Source organism: Struthio camelus, chromosome 5 (genome assembly GCF_040807025.1).
Source record: "Struthio camelus isolate bStrCam1 chromosome 5, bStrCam1.hap1, whole genome shotgun sequence".
Lineage (NCBI taxonomy): Eukaryota > Metazoa > Chordata > Aves > Struthioniformes > Struthionidae > Struthio > Struthio camelus.
The window spans coordinates 58,976,974-59,002,832 of NC_090946.1; the positions used below are offsets into that span (position 1 = coordinate 58,976,974).

General features: G+C 49.0%; 1 protein-coding gene across 2 annotated transcripts in view; it reads left to right on the forward strand.

Annotated features, from left to right (window-relative positions):
- The first annotated feature begins 17,491 nt into the window (after positions 1-17,491).
- TMEM63C (transmembrane protein 63C) overlaps positions 17,492-25,859 on the forward strand; it is a 42,148-nt gene continuing 33,780 nt past the window's right edge. Inside the window, exon 1 of one of the 2 annotated variants that reach the window (XM_068946656.1) lies at positions 17,492-17,573. The gene's annotated coding sequence lies outside the window, so the exon portion shown is untranslated. Of the gene's footprint in view, positions 17,586-25,859 lie in introns of both variants that reach the window. The other variant, XM_068946655.1, reaches the window with a different exon arrangement.

The following is a 25,859-nucleotide window of genomic DNA, read 5'->3' on the forward strand; positions in this document are numbered from 1 at the left end:
AGCTTTCACTCCCACCTCCCTCATTCTCTTGTCACGACTACTGAGAATAAAATTCCTTCAATAGTCCCTCAACTCATCAATTTAAAGTAGATTCAGCCTTGAAATAAAGAGACATGACCCAGCCTGGATTCTATCTTCAAATAATTAGACAGTGTTTTCTCCATATTTTAACAGCTTACATCAAAATAAAACAATTACCCAGAAACCTTTTCATGCAATGAAATGTTCTTAGACTGAAGGGACTGCATCTTATGAATGACATTAATCCTGCCTGCATAGGAGCATCATAAGCTGTAGCCAAAGGTACAGAAAAAGGAAAAAAAAAGGAAAGGAAAAAAGGTAAAAAGGTAACAAGAAAAGAAGAAAAAATAACTTCTGTTTTCCATTGGAATGGAAAAATGGTGAAGCAACTTATCCCTGGTGTTCTCATTAAAATGCTCTTGCAAATTGATGCTTATGATTTGTCACTGTCAAAATACTGGCTTCATATTTTAGAATATAGTAAAAAAATCCTCTCTCAATGCTGTTGTGCTGATATGATGAGATGTTGGCAGGATGGGGGAGAAGTTGTCTGGGATGAATTTGCCTATGCATGTGCATGTGTGTATATAAGAGAGATATGGGTAAATAAGGAGATTAGCGTAAGGAGTAAGTGAATAACAGGAACAGTAGTTAATTCAGAACACACATTAAAAATAGTAATATTTACTTCAGGAGTTTGAGTTTTCCCTGCTGTAAAAGCAACATCATGAGAGATGTTAAGCTCCATGGCATTCAGAAATGTTATCTTCCTTTCCCTCTCTGGGGAGACAGTTTTCTTGGACAGAGAATCAGGCTGTGTCTCAGAAGATGAACTGTTTCCTCTGTCCTGCTTTTTAGCTGAGGACAAATAACTTTACCCATATGTCAGGATTTTATGTCACTTGAATAGAGATTATTGTGCATGCCTCTCTCTGGAAGACCTTGAAAAGCTAAGCATGAAGAACACCTATAAAAGCAAGTTATTGTTGTTATTACTTATTGTGCAGATGTTTTCTAGAAATTAGTTCAACTAGTTCCTCACTTTCATCCTTCAGCTTTAATGCAGCTGAATCACACTACTCCACCAAACCATTAAACCCTCTCCCCTGCTGGCCAGTTGTGTGGTGGGGGTTTTCCAGTAAGAACACTTTCTCAGTATGTCCCCTAGGCAAATAGGCTGGGAAGACACTGGCATTATCTATACAGCTGTCGGCCAGCTGATTCTATCATCTGGTAGTCCCATTACCTGGGCCACACTTGGTTATGATGACCAGCAGATGAAAATCTTTGCAGCTTTATCCCTGGATTCCCTAGTTCCTTGTGCTCAGCCATTTTAAGCCAAATAAAATGCAGTTCCAGTCATTCCATGCTCTGATGCACCCTGCTTAGAATCTGTCAAGGTCTCTCTTCAAATTGCATCCCAAATTATCTATCCTTTCTTCAAACTCAAAATGTGCATTGCTTCAGATAGCCCCATTAGTTTAGCATTCAAAATACAGCCTGATGGTGATTTTCTCTGAAATGACTAAGTTAGTATCTGCTATTTGCTGTTAAAGTTTGAAAGAAATGAATGCTCTCTGTGGTAAAAGCAGTACTGCTTCCCTTAAATTAAGTATAAACCTCATGAAGTTCTTATGGGCTTTTTCTCCCTCTTCCCCTCCCCTCCTCCAGATAGTTAACTTTCAAAATTTGATCACCATATCTGGAGAGGTTTCCTGTTTGGTGAGGCAAAGGTGGATGGCCATGAAATGTGGCAGGCAAGGTCTGACATCTTCCATTTAGCAATGTAACAAGTACAGCACGGATGGCCACAGAGCTACCTGCCTTTGCGCAGACCAGATTCAAATCTGCCTAGGTGGAGACATGAACACTGTGAGGCAAAGAGATTTCAGTCCTTACCTTATTCAACTCTTTGTTATACTGCTGAGTTTTTCAGGAAGGACCTAACCTTCCTGAAAGAAGAAGCCAGTACTAAGCTCCTATTCATAGTGAGAAATGACTTTCAGAGATCAACTCTATCTATCCCAGTTACTCCATCTCCTCGCCCTAAGTATACCTATTCCTCACAGAGAAGTGAGACTCTAACTTAGAGTCTAATCAAGTCCTGAAGATCTCCAGTGATGGACCCTTTCCACCATCCCCAGGCAATCCATTCAGTTTGTTTTTATACTTACAGAGTATTTGATCATGTCTAACTTGAATCTCCCTTGAAGCATTTTAAGGCTTTAGTCCTTATCGTATGCCCAGTGGATATACAGAACAGGCAGTTCCTTTCCTCTCTGCAGCCTTTTAAATATTTGGAAGTGACTACCATGTCTTCTGTAGATAAAGCCACTGTGATTTCCGCAGTCTTTTCCTCATGGGCTGTGCTTCGGAAGTCTCTGAAAGAAAGATTGCAGGCCTGGAGTATTGCATCTGTTTTCAGGTACCTGAGAGATGAGGGATGTCCAGCACTGAGGTCAGGGAGCTCAGCAATATAGTTTTAGGTTGCTGGGTTTTAATCATTTTGGCCTAGATTGCCTGTTGTGCTGTGTCGGTTGTGCTGGGAGTTTCAGTGAGGAGGATACTTATTAACAAGAGAAGAGACGGTAACTAAACAGTTGACAGATGCTCCTGACTTTCACACACTGTCAGGCGTGTGCTGGATCTGAATTTATGATTTAAGCACTGCTTCTGAACCTCCTTTTCAGCTCCCATCTGGCCAATCTTCACCTACGCTCCCCTTCTTCCTCCTTGAAGGACAATATTGAGAAAGAGAGGGGTTTTATGCAGCCACACTTCCCGCCTCAGTGTGCTAAGCCATCACCAGGTTAATTCCACCGCTGTTTTCTCATTATAAACCTCTCTGCTTATCATTCAGCGTAAAACTAAGCTAGGAGCTAAAGTTTGGTGTACAAGGTATTTCTGCAGGGATGTGTTATGATTCGGATAATGGCATACAGTGTTGAAAACATGTCCAGACAGTTTTAAAGTAAGTGAATAAAAAATCTGCCACCTAAAGACATAACCATGGCTTGTTTTATCTTTGCATTTCAGAGAGACATTTTCAGGTCATTAATCCATAAAAATGAAGAGGAGGAATAGAAATGAAGAACAAAAGTGGACCCACAACCTCACTTTTTCAAATACGCTTATTCTCCAACTTCCCCAGTGACAATGTCCTTTAGCGCATGGGTTTCCATCTCTTGAGGAGATAGTACGAAAGGCCGATCAACAAAGGGTCAGTTACCTCCAAAAGAAGAACAAGCTGTTGGATAGAGTATAATGGATGTTTTGCATCTATTGAACAAAATCCACCTTCTGAGTATCTAAATAACAACCCGACGTTGTTGTCATTTGTGTCAGAAAGTCCAAGACTCAGATGACCCAAGAAGTTATGAGCACAAAGGGTATATTTAGACAAGAAAAAACTGGCTGCAGTCTAAGGTGTGTCAGCTGGAGTGTTCTAACTCACAGAATTTTAAATAGGACTTTGTACCTAAGGTACAAGGCCAAGCCATCCTTCAAAATACTAGTTGATCTGCTTTCCTAAGCTATGCATTAATTGGTGCCGGCTACCTGAGAGACCTCCAGCAACCAGAGAACTACCGTGATGGGTATGTTCTTCCAGCGTTAGTGGTGACTAACAGGGAGAGTGTTGTGATTGTAGGATGTAGCCTCTTTAGAGGCATTCAAAAAGAAATACAGAGCTCTTGTCACACAAAAACAGAGCAGCCACTAACATTGTCTCATCCTGACTGAAAGTACCTTACATGTCCTCCCACCTTTCCTATCGTGTCTGCCTCATTCTTGGAGCCAAATAAACATCTACATATCTTTTTGGAAGCAGAGAAGAGAGACTGAAAGGACAACGCTGTTCCAACTAGTTTGAATATTAGGTTGTGAAGGATTCTCTGGTCACTTGGCTATTTTAGCTAGCCCATGCAATGAAAGATCAGGCCCCTTTGAAATAAGTGTACAAAGTCAGAACTTACGGTGTGACCTGATGTGTTAGCAAAGCTGTTGCAAAAATTAATGTTTGATTCATTTCCTGCTCACTGGTAGCGTTGAGAAACAAACTTTTGTTAGTCAAGTAAACCTCAGTATGTCAGAGCATACCAGCAGGAAGAGAAAATGTTGATGAGAGGTGGGAAGGGAGAGTTGCAGGAGGGCAGATACTCATAGGCCTGAGCTCAGGGCAGGGCTGTTGTCTCAGGGGAAGGGATAAGCATGGATGTGCTGTAGCCCCACATTTAAGTGCTCCCACTTCTTGCTGAGCCAGGAGGGGGTGAGCTCACCATATATCAAACCAAACAACTCTTCCCTGGCAGCCGGCATCTGCAACCTAAAAGCTCTTTGTCCTCAAGACTTCCCACCCTCCTTCTTGAAAGGGGCCTTTAACCACCCATTTCTCCATCCCAGTGACCCTACAAGTCCATGAACCTTATCCCCATAAGGGTCCAAGCAATCTGCTCCTAAGAGACCGGAGATCCCTCCTTTCCCTGTGAGCGCCTATGCCCCTCCCCTTTCGTAAAAGCCTGTTACTGACTGAGTGCCAGATGAATGGCTGCATTCCTTGGCAGAAACCCCTGCAGAAGAAAACTTAAGCAGTGAAAAGAAAAGAAGGGAGAGCAATCAGAAGAAAGGACAATAGGAGGGGAAGTACTACGGACATTTATTCCTGCAAAGCTCTGAGCATCCCCTGAAAGTGTCTGGGTGCTCCTAAGTTCCCGTCTTCCCCAGCATTCTTCAGCATCAGACATTATACTCTGACAATAGAGAGTCACCTTGTGCCTCCATGGGAATCTTTCCCTTGCTCTCAAGACACTTTGGTTCCGTGATAGCAGGAAAAGTGTGCAATAAAACGTCTCTTTTTGCTTAAACCGATGGATTTGAATCTTCTGAGCAATAAAGCTCAAGCCAAATCAGCAGTCTCAATGCCCAAGGTGAATACCACCACACAGACAGGTAGATGGCTAATGTTCCTTTTGTACTGGGTCATTTCCAGACAGGATGCCGCAGGAGCAGAGCTCCTTAGGGAGTACAGAATTAAAATAATAAATATAAACAATGTTAATTACAGTAGAGGCCCAACATAACCAGCAGAAACATGTGAAGACGGTCATTTTAAGCAACCTACTCTCAGAAGGAGCAGCTGCTGTCCCAGGAGTGGTGTGCTGCGCTTTTTAATGGGGGTGGCATCTTTCACTGCTCCCCTCAAAACTGGTTACCTGACCCTCATCAGTCATAGTCTGTTGCTATCTAGTATTGTGTCAAATTCATGTTGTGCATATCAGAGACAAGAGCCCTTGTCTTCGTATCTGCTTGTAAAGTGTCATGCACACCTAGGGAATCCTATAAATAATAAATAACAATAACACATGCTCATATTCATAACTAAGTCAGTATTCACATAGTGAATATTCAGCACCCACCAGATGGTTTTTATTTCACTGCCTCCAAAATGGAAATGACCAGTTACTAAAGATAAAATATGCCTTCCCTTTTGCTGCTTCCCTAGGGCTCTTACTTGTTCTCTTACAGAACTGCTCCTCCCTAGAGAACCAAGCCTTTCAGCCTCAGAAGCAGTGAGATCAGATCTGAAATTTAAAATGTTTCAGCAGGAGGTGCAGATAAATGAACACAGTGCTAAATCAGTTCCAGAAAACAGACTTAGATTAATCCACCTGCCTGCTGCAGCAGTGTTCTGGTGGAAGTGATCTCCATCCCTGCTTTCATATGGCTGCTGCCCTGTCCCACCCAAGAATACCCTCCAATGATTCAGTAAGAGCAGTTCCTAAACTCCTTTGGTTCTGCAGAAATGCTAGCTATCAACTAGTGCAAAATATGCCTGTACTGTACATAATTGTAACCTTATTTATAACTGCTACCCTAGTTGCAGTGCAGGTGGTAATGATTTTAACTGAACATTTGTTTGCTGCATGGAGGACCAAATTCTCCCTGCTTAATTTCCACCTGCTCCCGTGTGTACGTTTTCCATTTACGATTCATTTCATAAAATGCACTAGCAGCACTGTGAGCAGAGAGCAGGCTCCTAGTCCCCTAACTGGCATCTTGATTTTTCCCCTTCTCTGTCTCCATGTGCCATTTGCACAGTTGCTCAGCTCTCCTGAAAGGGCAGTGGTGCAGCATGGTTGCATCACAGGCCATCAGGCAGCTTTGTACAACACACTCTGGGCTCAAACTCAGGCAGATTCAGGAGCTAGAGCCCAAGCACTTCACTTTCTGAGCACAGGTTTAAGCACTGAATTTGGTGCAGAAGAAGGGCTGTTATCCCATCCAGTCTGGCAGCCACCTAGAGGGGATTCTCATACTGAGCCTTAAGTGGGTGGAGGTGCTTTCTGTGCAGTCCCAAGCTAGATATCTGCTCAGCCCCATCACTAGCCAGGGCTTCCCCCAAGCAGCTCTCTGACCCATCAGTGATGAGCAGCATCTTTTTCTGGAGCTGACCTGGCTTGCTTTGACAGAGAAAATTCGAGGGATTATTCAGCACAAGGATGAGAGGCAGAGCCAGAGCCTTGTCTTAGGAGGCTCCAGGCAGCCTCACCTTTTTGCCTGTTTCCAGCATCCATGTGGCCTCAATGTGCAAGGAAGGTGTCTCCTTATTTGTTCTGGTGGGCCTGAGGTGCCCATATAGGTGTTGTGAGCCATCACCAAGCCCCTAAGACCAATATCCCTTCTGAGTTGGGCAGGACTGAAGTGTAAACCTCAATCCAATAATGTCATCTACCTGAATGAGCCAAGGAAAAAGTAATTGAGATGCTATTTTCTTTCCTCAGCTGAAGGAAAATAAAGTAACCATTTGATTAGAGGTAACTGTTGGCTAGACCCCAGGAACCACCTGATGTATTTGGTATCAAACAAATGAAGCCCTTAGTGCTGCCCAGGTTTAGGTTGATGGCAGTATATCAGGAGCAATCATGCATCAGGCCACCTGAAGAAACGGCATGCTCCCAGCAATAGGAAGAGAGGTAACTGGCACAAACTGAAACACAGCCAGTTCCATATGAATATGAGGAAAAACTTATTTTCTGTGAGGGTTACTGAGTACTGGAGCAGGTTGCCCAGAGAGGTAGTGGAGTCTCCTTCCCTGGAGATATTCAAAAGCCGTCGGGACACGATCCTGGGCAACATGTTCTAGGTGACCCTGCTTGAGCAGGGGGGTTGGACTAGATAATCTCCAGAGGTCCCTTCCAATGTCAACCATTCTGTGATTCTGTGATAATTTGTCTTATCCCCAAGCTTCTGAGGATCTCTGAAGGCTAATGGTAGCAGAGGGCCTACAGAGCCAATGTAGAGTCTGCTGTGTGGCTTGTACCTTTGGCTTTACCTCCCCTTCTTCCTTGCATTGAGATTGAGCTGAGCGAGAAAAAAACAACAGAGAACTGCAGTATAAACAGCAAGGAAGAATGTGAATTACTCACTTCTGAAGACCCAGTGAGGAGTTACGGGATGAAACTAAGATGGAAAATGAAGAATAAATATGAGGGAAAAGCCCCATAGCAGTTAGACCTGGAATTTCTCCAGATATGTCTTAATTTTCTTCTCTCAGATTCCTGTCTGGAATTTTGGATGAGTACAGCTAGTACCCAGGTTTCCAAAATGCCTTCCAGAAGCAGAAGCCAGGTTCTGCTTCTCTGACAGTGAGGGAAAATGGGCAGTCCCAGGGACCTAGCAGAGGACAGCAGCCAGGCTTGTGCCTGGGAAGCAGAGGGAGCAAGGGGGGGCTGGGCAGCTGGAAATGGGGGCCCATCTGCTGTGGGGGCTCTGAGGGAGATGGAGGTCACGGGGCATAAGGAGTGGCTGTGGCAAGCAGGAGTCCTGGGGGATGGCTCGGGCAGGAAGGGCCTTGGCATGGTGTGGATGGCAAGACTGAACGGAGCTGGGAAAGTGGAGTGGAAGAGGGAGAGTGCAGAGATGGATGGAATTAAGTGAGAGATATGAGGGCTAGAAAACAAAAAGGAAATCTGGGGTCAGAAATGGCCAGAAGAGGGGTTGGGTGAGTGCCCAGATGAGAAAGGCTCTGTGCAGGAGGCATTGGGGTCCCACTACACTCCCAACCCCAGCTCTTCTGACTGCAACCTCATCAGAAGCCCAGCTATCAAGCTCTTCCCTCGTCCATGTTTTTCAGGGCTGCTGGCTGTCCACGCTCCAACATCTTTACTGCTGAGGACTATATGGCAGACGCTAGTGCAAAGCAAGAAACTGTCATTTCCTAAGGGACTTTCCTCAGAGGAAGAAGAGGGCTAGTCTGGGACATGGGGAATGAAGACCCTCCCTCTCCTCTGTGTATTCTCACTTGGCACTTTGGAGATGCCTGGGAAAGCCAATAGATGGTGCTGGGAGCCTGTCAAGAGAGAAGTTCATTCCTTCCATCAGGCATTTTCAGACTGAAAAGCTACACTGAGCTGGTTTCAAAAGCTGTTTTTTGCCCACTGGACAGACAGGGCTGTATGGCAATACACCTGCACAGCATCCAAAACTCCCAGGCTGAAACACTCCTGCAGGTGGGGGACAGAGGCCAGGTTTTCAGCTTTTACAGGCAACTGTTATTGGCAAAGACAGAGAGGCCTTCTTCACAACCGGCTCAACACATACAGGCTCTTCTTAAGAGAAACATAAACCTTCCTACACTCTTATTAAAGAGGCATACAAAGGCAGTGGAGCCATGACCAAGGTGAAAGGAGGCAGCAGTCCCTCCTCCCCCCCGTGGGTTAAAATCAAGTTACTGCCCCAAAATCCCTTATCATTTCATAGATGGGGAAGAAGTAGCAAATGAAAGGGAAGTACCTACAGAAAAGCAGTGTGGAGTACTGAACTTTCCCCAGCACAACTCGCTTTTCCTATAACACCTGCTTGTGAGTTCACAGAAAGGAAATAGAAGCTATTCTGGCTCCAACTTGCCCATACAGATGTGCTGCTGGGGAGCTCCACATCCATCTCTCAACAAAGTACCATCTTGTCAGATGCTAACACAAGGCTGAGTGAAGTGCTAGGAACCGTATAACAGGGAATGATCTAGCTGAGAAATGGATTTAGGTCAGTGGATATAAGCTAGACCTGTGTTGCATGTGGCATGTGACACTGTATTCTTGTCCTACTATATTGCAGAGTTCAGGGACCTTGCTTGGTGCGCTGCTCTTGTGCTCACCTCAGCAGATTGCTGAGATATTGCCTGGTCTGGGATGGTTCAAAGGCGCCATCCAGGGATGACAATGGAGCATACATCCTGCGAGGGGCAGCTGGATGGCTGGGACAGCAGCTCTTCTTGGCCACCACTTGTGCCCTCAGCAGTCTATCTGGTCCCAGAGGGCACAGCCAGCGGCCAAGAAGGGCCCAACTCTCATTCCCTTTGGGCATAACAAAAGGGAGTTAGACGGCAGAGGATGTAGGGCAGAGAGAGGTTCGGGTGAAGGCTGAAGAGATGGCAGGAGATAAGAGACTGCAACAGGACACAAAGATAAGCCTGGGGGCAGTGCAGGGTGTAGGGCTACAGCAGGTACAGGCTATGGGGCACGAGTGGCCAGGTTATCCATCCCTCCCCCAGTATGCTGTGATATGTCTAACTGCTGCGTGGGGCTGCTATCTCTGTGATTTGGGGGCCAAGCAGCTTCAGGAAGTTTGGGGAGAAAGGCAGGCACTGTCACAGCTCCAAAGAGATCTCTCCCCTGCCCTCTGCCCACCCTGGCGCTACTCTGGCTCTGCTGGGGAGCTCCCAGCCCTGAAGCTGCGATGGCAGCGCCTGTTCCCTCAGAAGATTCACCTGCAGAGCAACCTTCCCCACTCACACCTCCCTAAATAGCTGCTGATGAGGGCTCTGCAGTCCTCACTGCAGGAGGATTAAAGCTCCCTGAAAGGAGGTTGTTTAAGCCCAAATTCAGCTCTGCTCTATCAGATGTGAATCTTACCCTCTGCAGTGATTCACTCTGTTGCAACATGGCTGAATGTGTTCCAGAAGCTTTCCAAGCTTCTACTTTGTTTCACCACTTCACTGGCCTCTTATACCACCTGTGTGTCAAGCCAGAGAGCTTTGCAAAGAGATTCACTAGGGGAGACATGGGTGGAGACCTCAAGTCAGTTAAATCAGCTCCTGATTTGTTTCAAGCCTCTTTCAGTGCTTTTTGAAGCAGATCACCTCTGAGCCAGGTTTGGCCTGCCTGAAATGCGCAAACAGCTGAGGGATGTGCCTTGTCTCTCCCAGGACCTCCTCTGTGCAGGCCTTCTGCCTTCTCTAACAGAGGACATGGGTGGACTGCAGCACTGTCCCTGCCAAAATGGCTGCTGGGCCTGAGGAGGCCCTTCAGACACCTGGCTGGGAACACGGCATCAGAAGACTACCTTGGTCAGGTCTCATCCCTCTGGGGACAGGGCGGCACAGTCATCCTATACTAGTGGGAGTAGGAGGGTCAGGCACAGCCTCACGATGGCAAGGCAGGACGGCGGGGCTGGGTCCGGGGCTGGGCAGGGCGGTTGCCCGTCGGTCAGGGTTAGGGTCAGGCAGCCCGTGATCAGGCACAGGGCAACGCCGTGGTAGGTCTGGAGCCCGGCACCGCTATGGAATCGTGGGGCATGGACTGACGGCCTCTGACTGGTCTGAAATGGGGGCCTGGGCTTAGGCAGAATGGGGGAGACTTGGGGTATAGGCAGGGACAGGGAGGGCTGTCAGTGCCCATGGGGCCCTGATGAAGGGAGACAAAGGAGAGAACTAGTCGACTTCTCAAGCAGGAGGAGAACCTCTCAGCTGATTGCTCAGAGGAAGCTGGGTGGCTTTCTGCTTTTTGTGCTTCAGCCTTCACCAAAAGGGACATCTATAACCAAACAGCTAATTCCAGCAGCACCAGTGACAGAACAAGTGGTAGAATAAAGAAAGGAGAAGCTCGTTTGACACTTTCCAAAGCTCTTCAGCTGATGGAGCTCTCCCTTGGAGATCTGGTGAAGCAGTGGCAAAACTATTATTTGTTGAGCAATCTGGGAGGGCGGATGAAGGTCCAGAAGTGGGTCTGTGATCGTGTGTGATAATCTCATGCATCTGCTTTTATCATGGGATATTATTGGATATTAATAACATGTCATCCACCCACATTCCCCTTCTACTTTCAGTTCAATGGGGAGCTCTTCTTCCTTCCTTAATCCCAACTAGTGTAACTGCAGCCTGATAAACACTGTATTTCCTCTACTTAAATGGTGGATTCATGTCAGTGCCTGTGGGAAGGAGGAGAGGGAGGAAGGAAGTGCAAAGGTTATTATGAATGAAGTTGAAGATAAATTATACAAACAGTAAAAGCAGAGGTAAAACCAGCAGTGTGAGTAGAAAAATTAATAAATACTTATTAATTAATAAAAAGGGCTCAAACAAACATTCATGGCATGTTCCTGGCTGAGAAGTGGGTGAAAGTAGGTGACGGCTGGGTCAGAGCAACCAAAAGGAGATACTTCAGACAACATGTAGTTTGCTTGGAGAACACCTTGCTGCAGGGTGTTGTGGATACTCACATTTCATACTGCTTCCAAGCCTCTTTCAAGGACTATGTATTTCCTAGGCCAGGAAGCTTGTGAGCCACAGTGCTGACAACTGGGAGAGGATGTTGCGGGAGTATCATATTCCTGCTCTGTTCTTATACTCTTCTCAAGACATTTGCTGTCAGCCACTGCTAGAAAAAGAATACTGGTCTACATAGATCCTTCTTCTGATTGAGAATGTCTCCTTTTATATATATCCTTTGGTCCTTTGGTCCTTTTATCATTCTGATGCTATTTTGTACATAGAGGAAAGATAAACAAGATAATTGCTGCATAAACAGGACATTTTTGCTGAATATTTTGTATCTGAGACAGCTCATTTAGTTAATGACTTTCATAAATGACCATGTGACTGTGCATTAGCTAGCTATGCTGCTAGCAACTTGTTATAGCCAGGGAGAACATCAGTGCATTGAGTGTTTGCCACGTGCTCCCAGGAAGGCCAGGCATGTGTGCTGAGACACATCCTGAATGCAGAGCTCCGCGTTTGGCCTGAATGGTAACACGGTTCATTACATGATGTGCATCTTCCTCACTGGCTCTCTCTGCTCAAACTGTCAGCTCACATCTTTCCCCCATAATCCATTGACATTCTTGTTAAAACTACCATCACTTTTCCCTGCTATCTTTGCAATCAATCTTTCACTGCTTGAAGCATCATCACAAATGTCATTTCCTGATTCAAAAGGTCAAGTGCTCAGCCTGGATTTTCTTCTTGTCAGTCAGGAATTACCGGTTACACCTTCTGACACAGAAAGGTCATTTCCTTTAGATTTGCAGGAAAGATTTGATTCTGTGTCCTCCATTTCAGGACATGCTACTGACCTCTCTGCAAGCTCTGTATAACCAAGCATATAATTTGTTTCTCTCTCACACTCACATGCATAAGAAAGGGAGATGTATTTTCCACAGAGTGAACAGACCATCTGCACACATCTCCGGGCCTGCAAGCAAGGAGCAAGCTTGCCCTGGGCTTTCAGAGTGACCCTGGGCCAGCTCAGAGCATACGTCACTGAAAGGGTAGGTGGGCAGTGGGTTTGACCTCTGGGAAGTTATGCAAGGATGCTTGGTGCACAAAAGCTGGCATGGAGATATCAGGTGGAAGCCTCCAGGTCTAGATGAAGCTCTCCAACGGGTTCTTCTTGAAGGTGGTTAGCCAAGTGCTCAGTTTGCAAAAGGCAGGATCTGGGGAAGCAAAAGTGGAGGAACATTTAGTCAATGGGCACAGGCAGGACGCTAGGATGAAGTGGGGCGAGCCCCGAGCAAGAAGCTACAGCAGTTCCCTGCTGTGAGGCTGATGAAAGAGTCTGTGGGAGCACCCATAGAGGGGTCACTGGAGACAGTAGGGACTGAAAGAAGAGGTCATTTTGGCTAATATACCTTGAGATGAGCACTTGTGGTTAAACTGTCTCAGTGGCCTGTACAATTTAAGCTATTTGCGCTGAGCCACAAGCATGGCACAGCCAGTGTGCCTGCTGGAGCAGGCTGGTGGTGGCAGGACAAGACCTCAGGAATAACTTGCTTCCCCGGGCCAGCCAAAAAAAAGAGATTTGCAGCCACAGAGAAATCTCATGCCTGTCAGTGTTGAGCTGCACTGTCCCGCCTGAGTGGCAATTGTGAAGAGCCTATTAGCATATTTTAATGTAATTGATTAGCGCCTGGTCACGCAGTCTGGGTGGCGGGTGATGTCTGAAGCAGATTTGAAATTGCAAGCATGCATACGCCAAACCACGAGGGAGCCGGCAGTGTGAGAGATGATTTCCCAGCTTAACAGCTGTGGCCCCTGTTTTTCTGCTATTACACAAGGAAAACTGCCCTTGAAGACCCTTGCAGAGGTCCAGGGTGAGCACTTGAAAATTAAGAAATTAACTTTTTTAATTAGCAGAATTAAGGTGGCTGGTGTGATCTCAGCTCAGGCTCTGCTGCAGCTCTGGAGTTCCTCCTCTTGCAAAGTGGGAGCCTCGTGGCCTGTCATGTGAAGGGGGATGCGTCTTGCCAGGGGCCCCAGCCTAGCCAAGGCGTGGGGCTGCTTTGGGTGCAGAGCCCCAGTGAAGGGCTGATGCTCCCAGAGCAGCTCAGCTCTGTGGCCTCTGCCCTCCTGTGGGGAATTTGGGTCTATTATAGCTGGCTGGCACGCCACAGGGCTCTTCCCTGATGGGGGGCGGGAGGGAGATTTCAGGAGGTGTTGTGAGAGGCGCAGTGCTGCATTGAGGCTGTGGGTAGAGGCCTGGCTGGGGAAGCAGGAGGGGCCGTGTGTGCCTCAGCACACCTGCCCCGGGGGTGCACATCAGCACGGTGCTGCCCTCGAGCCCAGGATAGTGTCCAGAACGGCGTGCCACAACGCCCCTGTGTCCCTCTGTCTGGATGTGCTCTGGGGACCTAGCGATGTTACACAATAAAAGAAGCTGCTGTCGACAAGAGCCCTGTTTCCTTAGTTACCGAAGCCAGGAGGTGTTTCAGGGAGGAGGCAGGCAATTCCAGGAAGAGAAAGGAGTCTCAGGAGAAGGCAGCTGATGCTACCCTGGGGAGCAGCATCTCTCCTGCCTCTGCCTCAGTTGCTGTACCAGGTTGGAGGTGTATCACCAAAACTTTTTGCATGTGTCTACTAAATTGCCTGGACTTCATTTTCTGGGTGTCCACTCAATACCCTGGGGTCCAATTTGAAGAAGTGCTGAGTGCTCATGGCTGTGACTAAAGTTAGCTGAAGCTGTGCACTGAAGATCTGCAGTGCTATATAATGCCAGCCACACAGGAAAATCACTCAGCATCACTGGGTAATTGCGAGTTTACTCTCTTCAGGCATCAGTTTCCCATCTCTAAAGGGGGAGAAAATCCCTCACCTTTCACAGGGATGCTATGAAAATAAATTAATTCCTGCTTTTGAAGCATGAACGTAATATAACGATGAGAAAAAATCCTCTGAGGAAACAAACAATTCCGTCCGCGAAGCAGTTTGCAGGTAAGAAAGCCTGGGGCCACATCCAGCACTGAGCACAGTACGCAATACGGAACAGCTGCTTATTAAGCCAGCACCAGGCATTTTGTGCAGTGGCTGAGGCGGAGCTCCCTTGTCCAGTGCATCGCGCGGCCAGAGACAGTGCTGTAACACGCACTTGCAAGGCACTGAGTGAAGCCAGCTCTGCCTCCGTTCCCCACTCCACCCCTCCAGCTCAGGGGTCCCGGCTTAGTCTTTTTCCCCCAGCTCTACATCCAAGCTCAGTTTTCTCCCTTTCCACCCTCTGCCCCCCGCCCTCGCCCCTCCCCAGCTCCAGCCCCAACTACAGCTGCCCCGAGCACTTCCCACACCCCATCCCCTAGCCCAGCCTCATCCCTTTCCAGCTGCCCGTCCCCAAGCTTGAGGTCTGTATCTGTTCATACCACTTTGTCCCGTAAAGTCCTACGCTGGCTCCTGTCCCTGTGCTATAGAGGTGACCGCTGTCTTTGCTGGGCTGCCTGTGAGCAGGTCCCGCTCTCTGCTGGGTCCACCCTGAGGGCAGCAGCCAGCACAGGGACATCCTGACTGCACTGTGCTGCATCGGGCCAGGCTGCTGTCAGGGCACATATGCAGCTGCGCTCATCGGCTCTGGGAGCAGGGAGGAGGGAACCAGAGGGTATTTTCCTTCCTGCACCCTTTAAGCCTGCTCTCAGCCTGGGCACACTATAGTTTTTCAGAGACATATACCAGCTCCATAGGGGGATTTAAAGGCACATCCCTGACTAGAGGCCAAACCTTTGCCAGCATTTGACTCCAAAACTCAGAGACACTGGAGCTTTCCAAAGAAACTGAGAGTGTTTTTAAACATGGGCAAAACAGTCTTTTTTCCCAGCCCTCATTCTTAGCAATAATTGCACCACCTTGGCTGAAATTTGTCTAGGCAAACTCAGCCAGGATCCCTGAGCCTGCCGGGGAGACATTCAGCTCAAATATTAAAGTCATAAACAACTGAAAAGAGGAACTTATTATAGGGAGCAACAGGCAGAGACCAGAGCCGGCAGCACTACCGGCTCTGACTGTAAATCAGCTCCCTGTGCCTTACGCTCGCAGCCGGTCTCTCCACGGCTCTCCCGCACTGCTGCACAGCTATAAGCGATACAGAAGGGAGGTGGCAGGCTCCTCTGCTTACAGTGCTGCAGGCTGAGCCACACAGTGCATGTGCTTCCTGCGCTTGTGCAGGGACTTTAAAAATCATGGGATGGCCAGGCTCTCATGAGACCATACCTGTGATGTTCTTCTTGGGCCAAAGTCACAGCCCACAGAAGCTTTAAACACAATAGAAAGTGAAGGAGTTTTTTCTTTGTTTGGACTCCCCTGTATTTTCTTCTTGGCTTATAGCGAGATACAATATGGCCAGAGTCAGGAAGGAACAAGCATCTTGCATACTAAGGGAATTGCTCACACATGGGGTAGGTTTTTCCAGCTTTGTGTGACCGCTGATGGGCAATGGAGGAGGAGTTGGCATTTGTTCATTTGGGACTGGGGCAGCCCACCAGCAGCAAGTTTGCCAGCTCTGCTCAGGAGTCAAGATTTCACACCACTCCTGCCAGCTAAAGTGATGGAGCACATTAATTTCCAGGTCAGAGGACAATGGCTCAAGGAAGCCATGGCTTGTGGAAAAGACACTCCACGCTTGTTGAAAATTATGGTATCTAATGGTGGGGACCAAAAAGCAGAGGCAACCCACAAACACAAGTGATTTTAGAAAACTGCCATACATTTGTTTCTCCTACAAACCCCTGTTGCTTGGCTCTTGCAGAGCACATGTCATACTAAGCCAGCACAGCCCTCTCTGCCCTGTCCTGATGTAGATGATGTCACCTGCTGCAACAGAGAGAGAGTCAAGGTCTCAGGGTCTTGGTGAGGCTGTGGGACGGATGCTGCCTCGATCAGAATGAGCAGGCAAGCTGCATGACTTCTCCATGCATTGTGCATGTCACTGGAACCGAGGAAAACGGCAGTGAGAGACATTTGGAAACCCTTGTTTATTCTACTGTTCTCTAAAGTTTAGTTGTGTGTTGTTTGGGCTATGGGAGCTCCTAGGAGTCACCAGCTGGGGATAAAGGTCTCATTTACAGTAAAGTCTTATCAAATGTGGCCCACCTGTGCTCTATGTCTTGTTCCAGCAGAACAGAAATCAGGTGAGCGGGATTTCAGCCTTGGGGAGGTAGTAAAATAGGGGAAGACAGTGCTGGGGGAAGACAGGGGTGTTGGTAGGACTTTCCTGCAGTCTCATTCTGGAAGCTGTTCCCTGCTAGCTCAGCTGTGTGTGGATCCCTGACTGTCAGATGGGAACAGTGGTGGCTAGATGAGATGTTCAGTATTGCATCTCTGGTGTGCTGCTGCCTGTGTCCTGGTGGCTTGGAGAGCTAGGGAGAGGGGTGAGATGCTTAAGGATGAATAGGCTCAAAGTCGCCTTTGCATCTTGGTGGTGCAGCTCCATGTCCCACCTGCTGATGGCATTCGATGGCAGACAGGGGCGGCTGTTCTGCAGAAAATGACATGGAAGAAGTTTCTTAAGTGCCACACCTGCCATTAACTGAGTGATGCTGCATTGACAGGAGAGGTTTTGCAAATGTGGCCAGGCTCTAAAATGCATCCATCCACTTGAGCCCTGCTGCTGTTGTGAGGGGGGCAACTCCCTGTGTATCCCCACTCGGGCGGCTGATTGCCAGAGAGCACACTTCCCCTGTTTCCCCTCTGGTACAAACCCAGGCAGCCATCCCTTGGCGTCTGAATAGCGCAGAAGCTGTTTGGAGATTGCGATGAGCCCGGGCACAGACTCAGACCTAGAAATAGCCTGAGATGCGCAGGCCCTGCATCAACGCGCTCTGCTGGGAACTCCTTGGCCGTTCCTACTGACGGGAGGCAGAGCAGCCGGGACCGCCAGGGAGCCACCGACCGCTCCGTCGCCTCCCTCTTCACGCCTTCAGCGGCGGCCCCGCCGTTTGGCGCACGGATGCCGCAGGCTGGCGCGGCGGGGGACATCCGCCAGCCGCGCCGCCGGGACGGGGCCGCGGCCGGGGCCGCGCGCGGGGTAGGTAGGCAGGTAGGTAGGTCCGGCTGCCGCGCCAGCGCCTGCCCTGGACGGACGGACGGACGGAGCTCCGCGCCGGGTCCTGCAGCGCCGGCAGCCGCCAGGCCGCGGGGCCTTGCGCACCGGCGCCGCCGCGCAGGCTGCGGGCCGGAGCCTCTCTGCCGCATCAGGGCGGGCGGGGGCCGGGGCTGGGGCTGGGGCCGGGGCGGGCAGTGCGGGCCGGGCCGGGGCTCCGCCCGACCCTCTCCGGGCGGAGCGGCGGGCGCGGCGCGGCCGCGGGGAGGGAGGCGCCCGGGGCGGCGGGCGCGGCGCCTGCGGAGCCGGGCGCGGAGCGGAGCCTGCGGCGCGGAGCCCGGGCGGGCGGCGCCGGCGCTGGAGCGGGGCCCGAGGCCCCCCGCAGGCGGGACCGGGACTCCCCGGCAGGTCAGTGCGGGGGGCGGGAGAGATCGGCGGGACGGGTGGGTGCTGGTGAGGGCTGCGGAGGTCCTCGAGGGGGGAGTTGCGGGGCAGCCGGGAGCGCAGGCTCAAGGGCTAAAAAGAGCGAGAAGGTGCGTGCCGGGAGGACCAGGGCTGGCTGGAGGAGCCTGGCGGTGGGACTGCCGCTTCGGGGCTCCTGGGGGCGTGGGAGGGGCCGGGCATCCTGGCAGTGGGGTGAGCAAGGGGGCAATCCTGCCCGGCATGGGGCTAGTCACAGCCCCGATGCTTTAGCTGTGTTTTCTACCTGGGCTCCTCTCTGCGATCTCATTGGGAGAGGCTCGTGGCAACTTGTATGGCCACCGGGAGTGCTGGTATCGTGTTCATCGGTGCATAGACACAGTTTATGAGAGGGGCTGTGTGGGTCTGGGTTGCAGAGTTGGGTTTGTTTTGTTATAGGTGACTTCTGGATACTTATCTCTCCCTTTAGACAGAGTTTTCCTGCCCTCAGTCTGGAGCATGCACCAAAGAGGCTTTAAGTAATGTTTGTGCCCACCTGACTGATGGGTGCACGGAGGCCCAGTGCAGTGCAGGGGCTTTCCTGAGCTTGTGGAGCAAGTTAGTGGCAGCAGCAGAGAGCCGTAGCCTCTCACTGCTCTTTCCAGTGCCCCTATGCTGCTGTCCTCTGATGCAAGATTAAATTTCAAGCCACCGCTGTGTCATGCCGTGGCTTGTGCTCAGTCCCCGCGTCATCCTGGCCACATAATCCTTCTTCCGGGAACCGCACCTGATGATACTGGAAATGCTTCATGCTAGCAGGGAAGAAGGTGGGGGAAATCGCCTCCCCAGTTCTCCTTCCAATTTTTGAGAGATTGATGACTCCAGCTGAAAGGGCTGTAGGGTCAGGATGATCTAATGCTCTGGCCGAGGTGCTCTCTCACAGTTTACAACTTCATCCAGATTTGCCCAGGCCCTGCCTTCTCAGTTTCTTGCTTCCACGTCCTCTGCAGCAGGCAGCTGTGCTGCACGGTGTGTCTGCAGTTCAGAAACCTCCCTAGCAGAATGGATGTTATCCAGGAGAGGAGAGAGACCTTTGTCTGGCTGAGGGATTTTTCTTCTGCATGCATATCTCTCTTCTTTTAACTGTTTGACCGCCATCTATGGGAATGGTCTGCTCTCCCACCTTCTAGACACTTCCAGCAGGGAGTGGACAGAGAGGCAGGAGGTGTGGGGAAAGCAGGGAGGGCAAGGAAGGTTCAAGAAGGCATCTTCCCTGGTGGCTCCAGCTGTGGAAGTCCTGCCCTGCCTCATGCTGGGGTTTTATGATGCTGTGTGACAGGCCAGGCTGCCTGCCGTGGCAAAGGCAACACGTACTGCTTGGGGAAAAAAAGGTGCTGTTCAAGTGGTTTGGAGTGTATTTGTTTAAAGGAGAGATAGGGGAAAGTGTGAAAAAAGCAGAGGGTAGAAAGGCAGGCCCTTAGGCAAGGCTGGTCCGTGGAGAGGAGGCATCTCCTCTGGCCTGCGTGTAGCAGCTGATGGCGGCCTTGCTGCCCTGCCCTGCCCGCCTGGGGAGCGGTGGTCAGGGCTGGGCAGCAGATGGAGAGGGAGGCAGGGGCAGCTCTTTCAGGAAGGATTTGTCTTCAGTAGGCCTGGCAAACAGCCACTTGCAAATAAATAAGTAATAAATAAAATAATGGAGGCCTTTTGCACCCCTGCAGCCTCTTGGTCTCTAGCATGTGCAGGCTTTTCCAGCTTCCCTGTAAATGTAAGCCTCTACCTTCTTTCCATAGCAGCATCTCTGTTTCTATCTGCCTGCAACTGTGTCTGAATTCCTTTCAGCTCTTCATTTGCATGATAACTGCTCTCCTCTTCAAAGCACTCCACAAGGTTAACTAGTTCATTCCTGGTTCAGCTACTGCTGACAGCCGTAAGCATTAAGCGGTCCTGCAAATGGTGATAGAAACAGCTTTCTGAAGATGCTGGTCAGCATGGGTACAGCACCAGAGGCGTGTGCAGTCCTGCGCCGGTAAATGCAGTCTTTCTTCCATGCAGACTTCTGGCCCAAGGTAAACGAAGCAGATGTCAAAACAGTTCCAAAGCCTGAATCTGAGGAGTTGTAAAAGGAGGATTGTCACTGCTTTAAAATATTCCTTGTAGGAAATACTCTTGTCTTAACAGACTGTGATAGCTTTACCAAAGCATCAGTGAGAGGGAGAAAACACCCACAAGTGAATTCAATTGATATTAAACTAATCAGTCACCTTAACTCTTATGAAAACATCAGTATGCTTGCTATACAAATGCTGACTCCTCCATATGAGTCCTATAAACACCAAAGCTTTTCTTACCTAGCTTAATTGCTATGAACATATTTAACGTATCTTAACCTTAAGTCTGAGGAAAACATTGCAATCGCTTACGTACTGCGCTCAGAGGAAAAGCAGTTTTGCTTTGAGATTGTTTCAGGAGAAGCAGATTTGTCCATTCTGGGTTGGTTTCCATGCCACAGTTTGGAGCTCCAGCCTTGGTCTCCTTCAGTTAATGCACGTGAGGGAGCTATTTTGTGACTGAATGTAGTAAAGGTCTATGAGATCCTTCAGTGGTGAGCTGTCTCATAGCTTTTAAAGATCCCACCTGGAATCTACCTGCACTTTAAAATGCCTAAATATCTTTTAAAAACTGGCTTGAAGTTATCACTTCAAATGTAGCTCCGACTGGTAATTTGATTGTAATCACATATTGTTACTAGGTGGCGACGATAGCATTAGTTTGCTCATACCATTACAACAACAATGGGAAAGACCTGAGCCAGCTAACTGGGTACAGCCATTCACGTTGCTAATGGCACTATTGTTACTGGTTAATGGGTGAGACAGGGCAGGGCCCTTCCTTGCACCCCTCCGTGAGGGACGGGCCATCCCTCTTGAGTGGGGCATGGCTTCCTGCGTCCAGCCCTGTCCCGGCTTCACCTTCAGCCTGGCCCTGTGGTGGCCGCTTGCTCTTGCACCCCCTCACCAGGTTCAGGTTTTATGACTCATCTTGGTTACCCAAGTCCCAGGCATTGTCCTGCTTTGCCTGTCCTGGTACAGCCCTCTCTTAGTGGGTGATTATATTGATGTAAGAGCTGCATCCGTGCTAAGGGCTGCAAAGCAAACCTCTTTGGCTGAGAAATCGCTTTCCTCATTGAAATTACTGTAATGCTGCAGAGCCTCTGGAGAGCTTAAATGCCACTGTACAGAAGCATTTCCATGTAGGCATCATTTGTACAGCTCCCAGCACAGGCCCCATGAGAGGCTGTGGTACTGTTTTGACCAAGCAGGTGCTTCAAGAGCTGCTGTAGCCTTAACTACCCACAGATGGATATGATCTGAGCCATTGGTGCTGGCCCTTGGTGGAAATATGTATTCAAAAAACTCTAGTCTCAGGTTATTTTTGTATTTTATTGGCTTTAGTGGGATTAGGGCGTGCTGAAGAGCTAGGATCAGGGGAACTACACCTTCCTCCTCTCCTCTGTAGTATTTGCCCAGCGCAGTAATGACCAAATTATTTGTCATATCTTCTGACAAAATCAGTCACCATGGCATGATCCCCAAGGTACCTGTAGGAGGAATGATGGGAGTTTGGTTTTTCAGCCAGTTCACCCGAGCCTGCATATGCCAGTCTTGAGGTCTCTTAGCCAGTGGGAGGCTTCTGGGGCTTGCAGGTTCCAGGTTAGGAACATAAGTAGTTCCCGGTATGTATGGGCTGCTTTTCTCAGTAAGAAGTCAGAGATGCATGTTAATTAATTAGAAAATGGTGAATGACACATTTCTTTATTAGATATTTCTTCATTAGTTATTATAATTTTGGTTAAGCTGTATTTCAGTGGAAAATGAAACTCAATTTAAAATGCAGAAAGCAACCATTAAAACATTTTTCTACTTGGTTAAATAAGGCCACTTAAAATGTATGGATCCACACAAAAGAGGTTTATGAAAGTGTTATTTGTATTTGCAATGGATTTAACAATAGTGACTGTATTATAGGAAAACAGTTTTATTATAGGAAATGTAAAGTATAACCAGTCATATGAACTGATTATTTCTGGCTTTTAAGAAATTAGAGCTAGTAGAGATCATCCTCTCACACTTCATTTTTATTTGGATTGGAAAGGGAACCAGGCTCTCCTGCTTTAACTCTCAGTAATTTTCTGACCTTTGGATAAACTAATCACTAAACTAATTGAAACATTTTTTTTTCCCTCTGCTTGCAAAAAGGTTACTGCAGTCAGAGCTGCTTTAACAGTTCATCAGATTTTAGTTCCAGATGTTTAGCCAGTGAGCGTATCTCTGGCAACAAGGATATGCTGCTTGAATTTCTACTTATTTTTTACGGATTAAGGAGAGATAAGGTCTTAACATGTAAGTTATTGTATTGGCTGTTCCTTAATTTTAAAAGTTTTTAGTTCAGGCAAAATCTGACTACTTTTAAGTCAGGTGTATGTTTCAAAAAAGTCCTAACTCTTTATTTGTTTTGTTTCCAAGTACTCTTTATTGCTTTTTCCTTTCATATTACACTGCTACTAATCTTCTGATCAGGCAGTTTCATTGGATTTTTCTTTTGGGAAATTTTCATCCAAGTTTTTGAGTTCTTGTGAGTTTTTTTTTCCATGTAATTTCATCAAATTCCTTATTTTCAGGAACAAAAAACCCAACAAAGTGATTAAAAGCTCCGTTGGTTGTGCCACCTCCTGAGAATGTCGAGCTTTAAAGACTTTCAGGTTAATTCAAGGACTGCAGGAAAGTCGGGGGCTGGATTTTTTTCACCAGCACAGTCCTCAGTGGTCTGTGTTGCACACTGAGCTGTTTAAACCAAATAGTACAGAACTCTACTAATTGGTCTTATAAAAAATATTACCATGCCGCAAGCCTCGCCTTGTGCTTTTACTTACACTGTCGCAGCTACAACACTACGTGTGTTCCAGGGGTAATCAATCACTAGGTTTCAGGATTAATTTGTCACTGCAGTTATGTCTGAGAAGAGTTATTCTGACTGCCTCTCTGTTTACATAGACAGCCCCTGCACAAAGTCAAATTTCAGAGGCTTCTTCCCGTGCAAAAGGATGAGATGAATTTCTGGTGCTAATGAAAGAAACGTTGCCGTCGGTTTCAGCAGAGACCAGATTTCACTGTGCGCTTGTTTGAGGGTGGTAATCTGCGTGGCAGGAACGCGGAGGGGCCCGGACTCTGGGTGAGCCGGCTGGCACGCAGCCCGCGCGGCGTGGGCCACGCGCCTCTCCGTGGGGATGGGACAGGGAGGGAGCTAGAGAGGTGGAAATATCATGGAGGCAGGGATCAGAGTGTGTTTATGTCTGTAAGCTGCAATCTTTAAAAGCCCACCTGGCATCTGTGTTTGGGGGTTTCCCTCCACCTTACTGGCTGTCCATGATGGTCTGTTATTTCAGTGATGTTTTTTCAGTTATTTCTCCATGCCCAGCACCTGAGGTGGAGGAGCCAGTGGTTTACGCAAGGAGAGAGGTACACAGACGTGCGATGGGACCTGCCAGCAGAGCTGCAAGCTTGGAAATCCCTGGTTCGCAGACCCACAAGGGCAGCTCCCTCAGAAAAGAGAGCCCAATACCTTTTTATTTTTAGCTTTACATTTGTTTGGTTTGGAGTTCCCACTACATCCCTGAATTTATGCAGAGCCAACAAATTAAGCATTTATTTTAAGAGGTGGTAATTGAAGATTGTTTCTCCCTTCTCTCACCCAAGATCTGACATGATCTGTGTCGGTTTTGCTAAAACTTGAACTGTGTAAGCAAAGAAGTGATGGCAGCACTGGCCTTGTTCAGTGCTTGGGCTGCTGTTGTGCCTCTTGGACCTTCAGACTTTTTGCAGAGCTTAAGGGTGGTGGGAGTTGTATGCCAAATTTGGAGTTCAGTCCTGCTCTTGGGTCAATGCGTACTCCTGCACGAGAGTCCAGTCACATGAGAAAGCTTTTTCTGTTTTGTTTATCTGATCTTGATCAAGAGGTGGGAAGCAGAGAGAGCAGTTGTGTCAGCAAGATGGTGTCTCATTCACTCATTTAATAGCGGCAGCCTCTGTAACTGGATTTTGCAAACACGTCCATGAGCGTGGTCAGTCTGCAGCCCACCAGGCTCTGGTGGCTGAATGTGCGATTAGGCATTGCTGACGGCGAGGTGCTCTGCCTAACCCCGGTGGCATTGCTGGAGCCCAGTCTCAGGTTTGGTCTGTTCCTTTAACTCATGCCGTGCAAGACCTCTTGGTGCCCTGGAGAGCAGTACGAGGTGCCTTGCCAGTGCCCTCCTTTAGGACCTCAATCTAGCTTACGCTCCTGGCCTCGGGAAAGCCACAATGTTCGCGTGACACCCAGCTCCCTGGTGGCAGAGCTGTGCTGCCGGGACGAAGCATGGAAAGCAGCCGTGTGGTATTTGGAGGCCTATTTATCCTGTAGGCTGCTCTACTCCTAGGAAAGAGGCAAGAGCATGGGATTCAGCATCACTTAAATATTGATCCCTGCTGCTCTGGAGGGTTTTGGTGCCTGTGCAGAGTTTTGCTTGCAGTCCCTGGGCTATGGTTAGCGCAGTATGTCAGGCTGAGCCAAAGTCCTCCAAGAATGTGCATTTCCACAGCTTTGTGTCTCTGTTGGGTGTGGATACAGCCTTGGTGAAGCACAGGGGATATTTTGGAGCAGAAAGTGCCCCTGGTGCACTGAAACTGCTGGGTTGCGGCAGGGGTGAAGCACAAAAGGAGAACAGCATATCCAAAACCAGCTGGAAAGTAAGATCCTCAGCAGGGATTGGGCCATGACACCCTAGCTGCTGTGAACACTGCTACTTATCAGAGTTGCATCCCCAAGCACCCCTCCCAAAATGGAGACAGACCTGTCTGATCCCTAGTAACAGTGGCAGTGTCTCAGCTGCTGGGCTGGGGAGCAGCTTGCAGTGACTGTTGGTGGGGCACTGCTTGCTCCCTGGGCCCCCAGGTCTCTTTGGCTGGTCGTATTCATGGCACAAGCGCTGCTGCGGCTGCTGAGCAGGGCTCAGGGCTGCCGACCCCCACTCTGCCCAAAGCGTGCTGGACGGGCAAGGGGCTGGGGGCTGGGGAAACTCCCTTTGCAACCATCTGCTGCTGCATCTCATATTTAATTTCATTTCCTTTTCTCTTCCACTTCAGCGGCAATGCTGCGGAGTGCAGGCGAGCGGCTGCCCAGGGACGCGGCTCTGCCAGCTGGGCTGGCTGAGCAGGCACGAGGGGCTGGCTGGCCTTTCTGAGCGCCTGCCTGGCAACACGGCCAGGCGTGCTGAGAGAGGCAGGCTTCTGCGGAGAGGCCATGGGGGGATCTCTGTCTCCTTGCCCCTAAAATTTGCCATCCTGGTTCTTTACCCATTTTGCCTCTGGTCCCAGGTAGCCTTTTTCCATGGATGACTCATCCATGGAGGATCTCTGATGCTGGCTGTTGAACTTTGCATGTTGAAAGGCTGCAACCTCCCTCTCCCCCCAAAACCTGCCAGGCAAGGGTGGATTGGCTTGACAGCTCCTGCTGTGAGCCGTTACCCAGTGTTGTATCCCCTACTCTTGCAGGGGGATTAGCGTGCAGGTTGCTTTGTGGCTGCCCTGCTGCTGAATCTGCCATCTGTCTTACCACATCCTTCAGGAGATGCTGCCTGTCCCAGCCCCCGGCTTTCTCTCCTCCTGATCCCTCGTTGCTTTCTCAGCCTGTCCTTTGTACGTGCCCAGATTTGACACTTCCTTCTCTGCCCTAAGGGAAATAAACCACGTCTTAAGGTTTTCTCAGTCACGTCCATCACTTCTGACCTCCCCCTCCCAGTAGCTGTGAGCAGCTGCTAACCGACAGGGATGGCAGGGG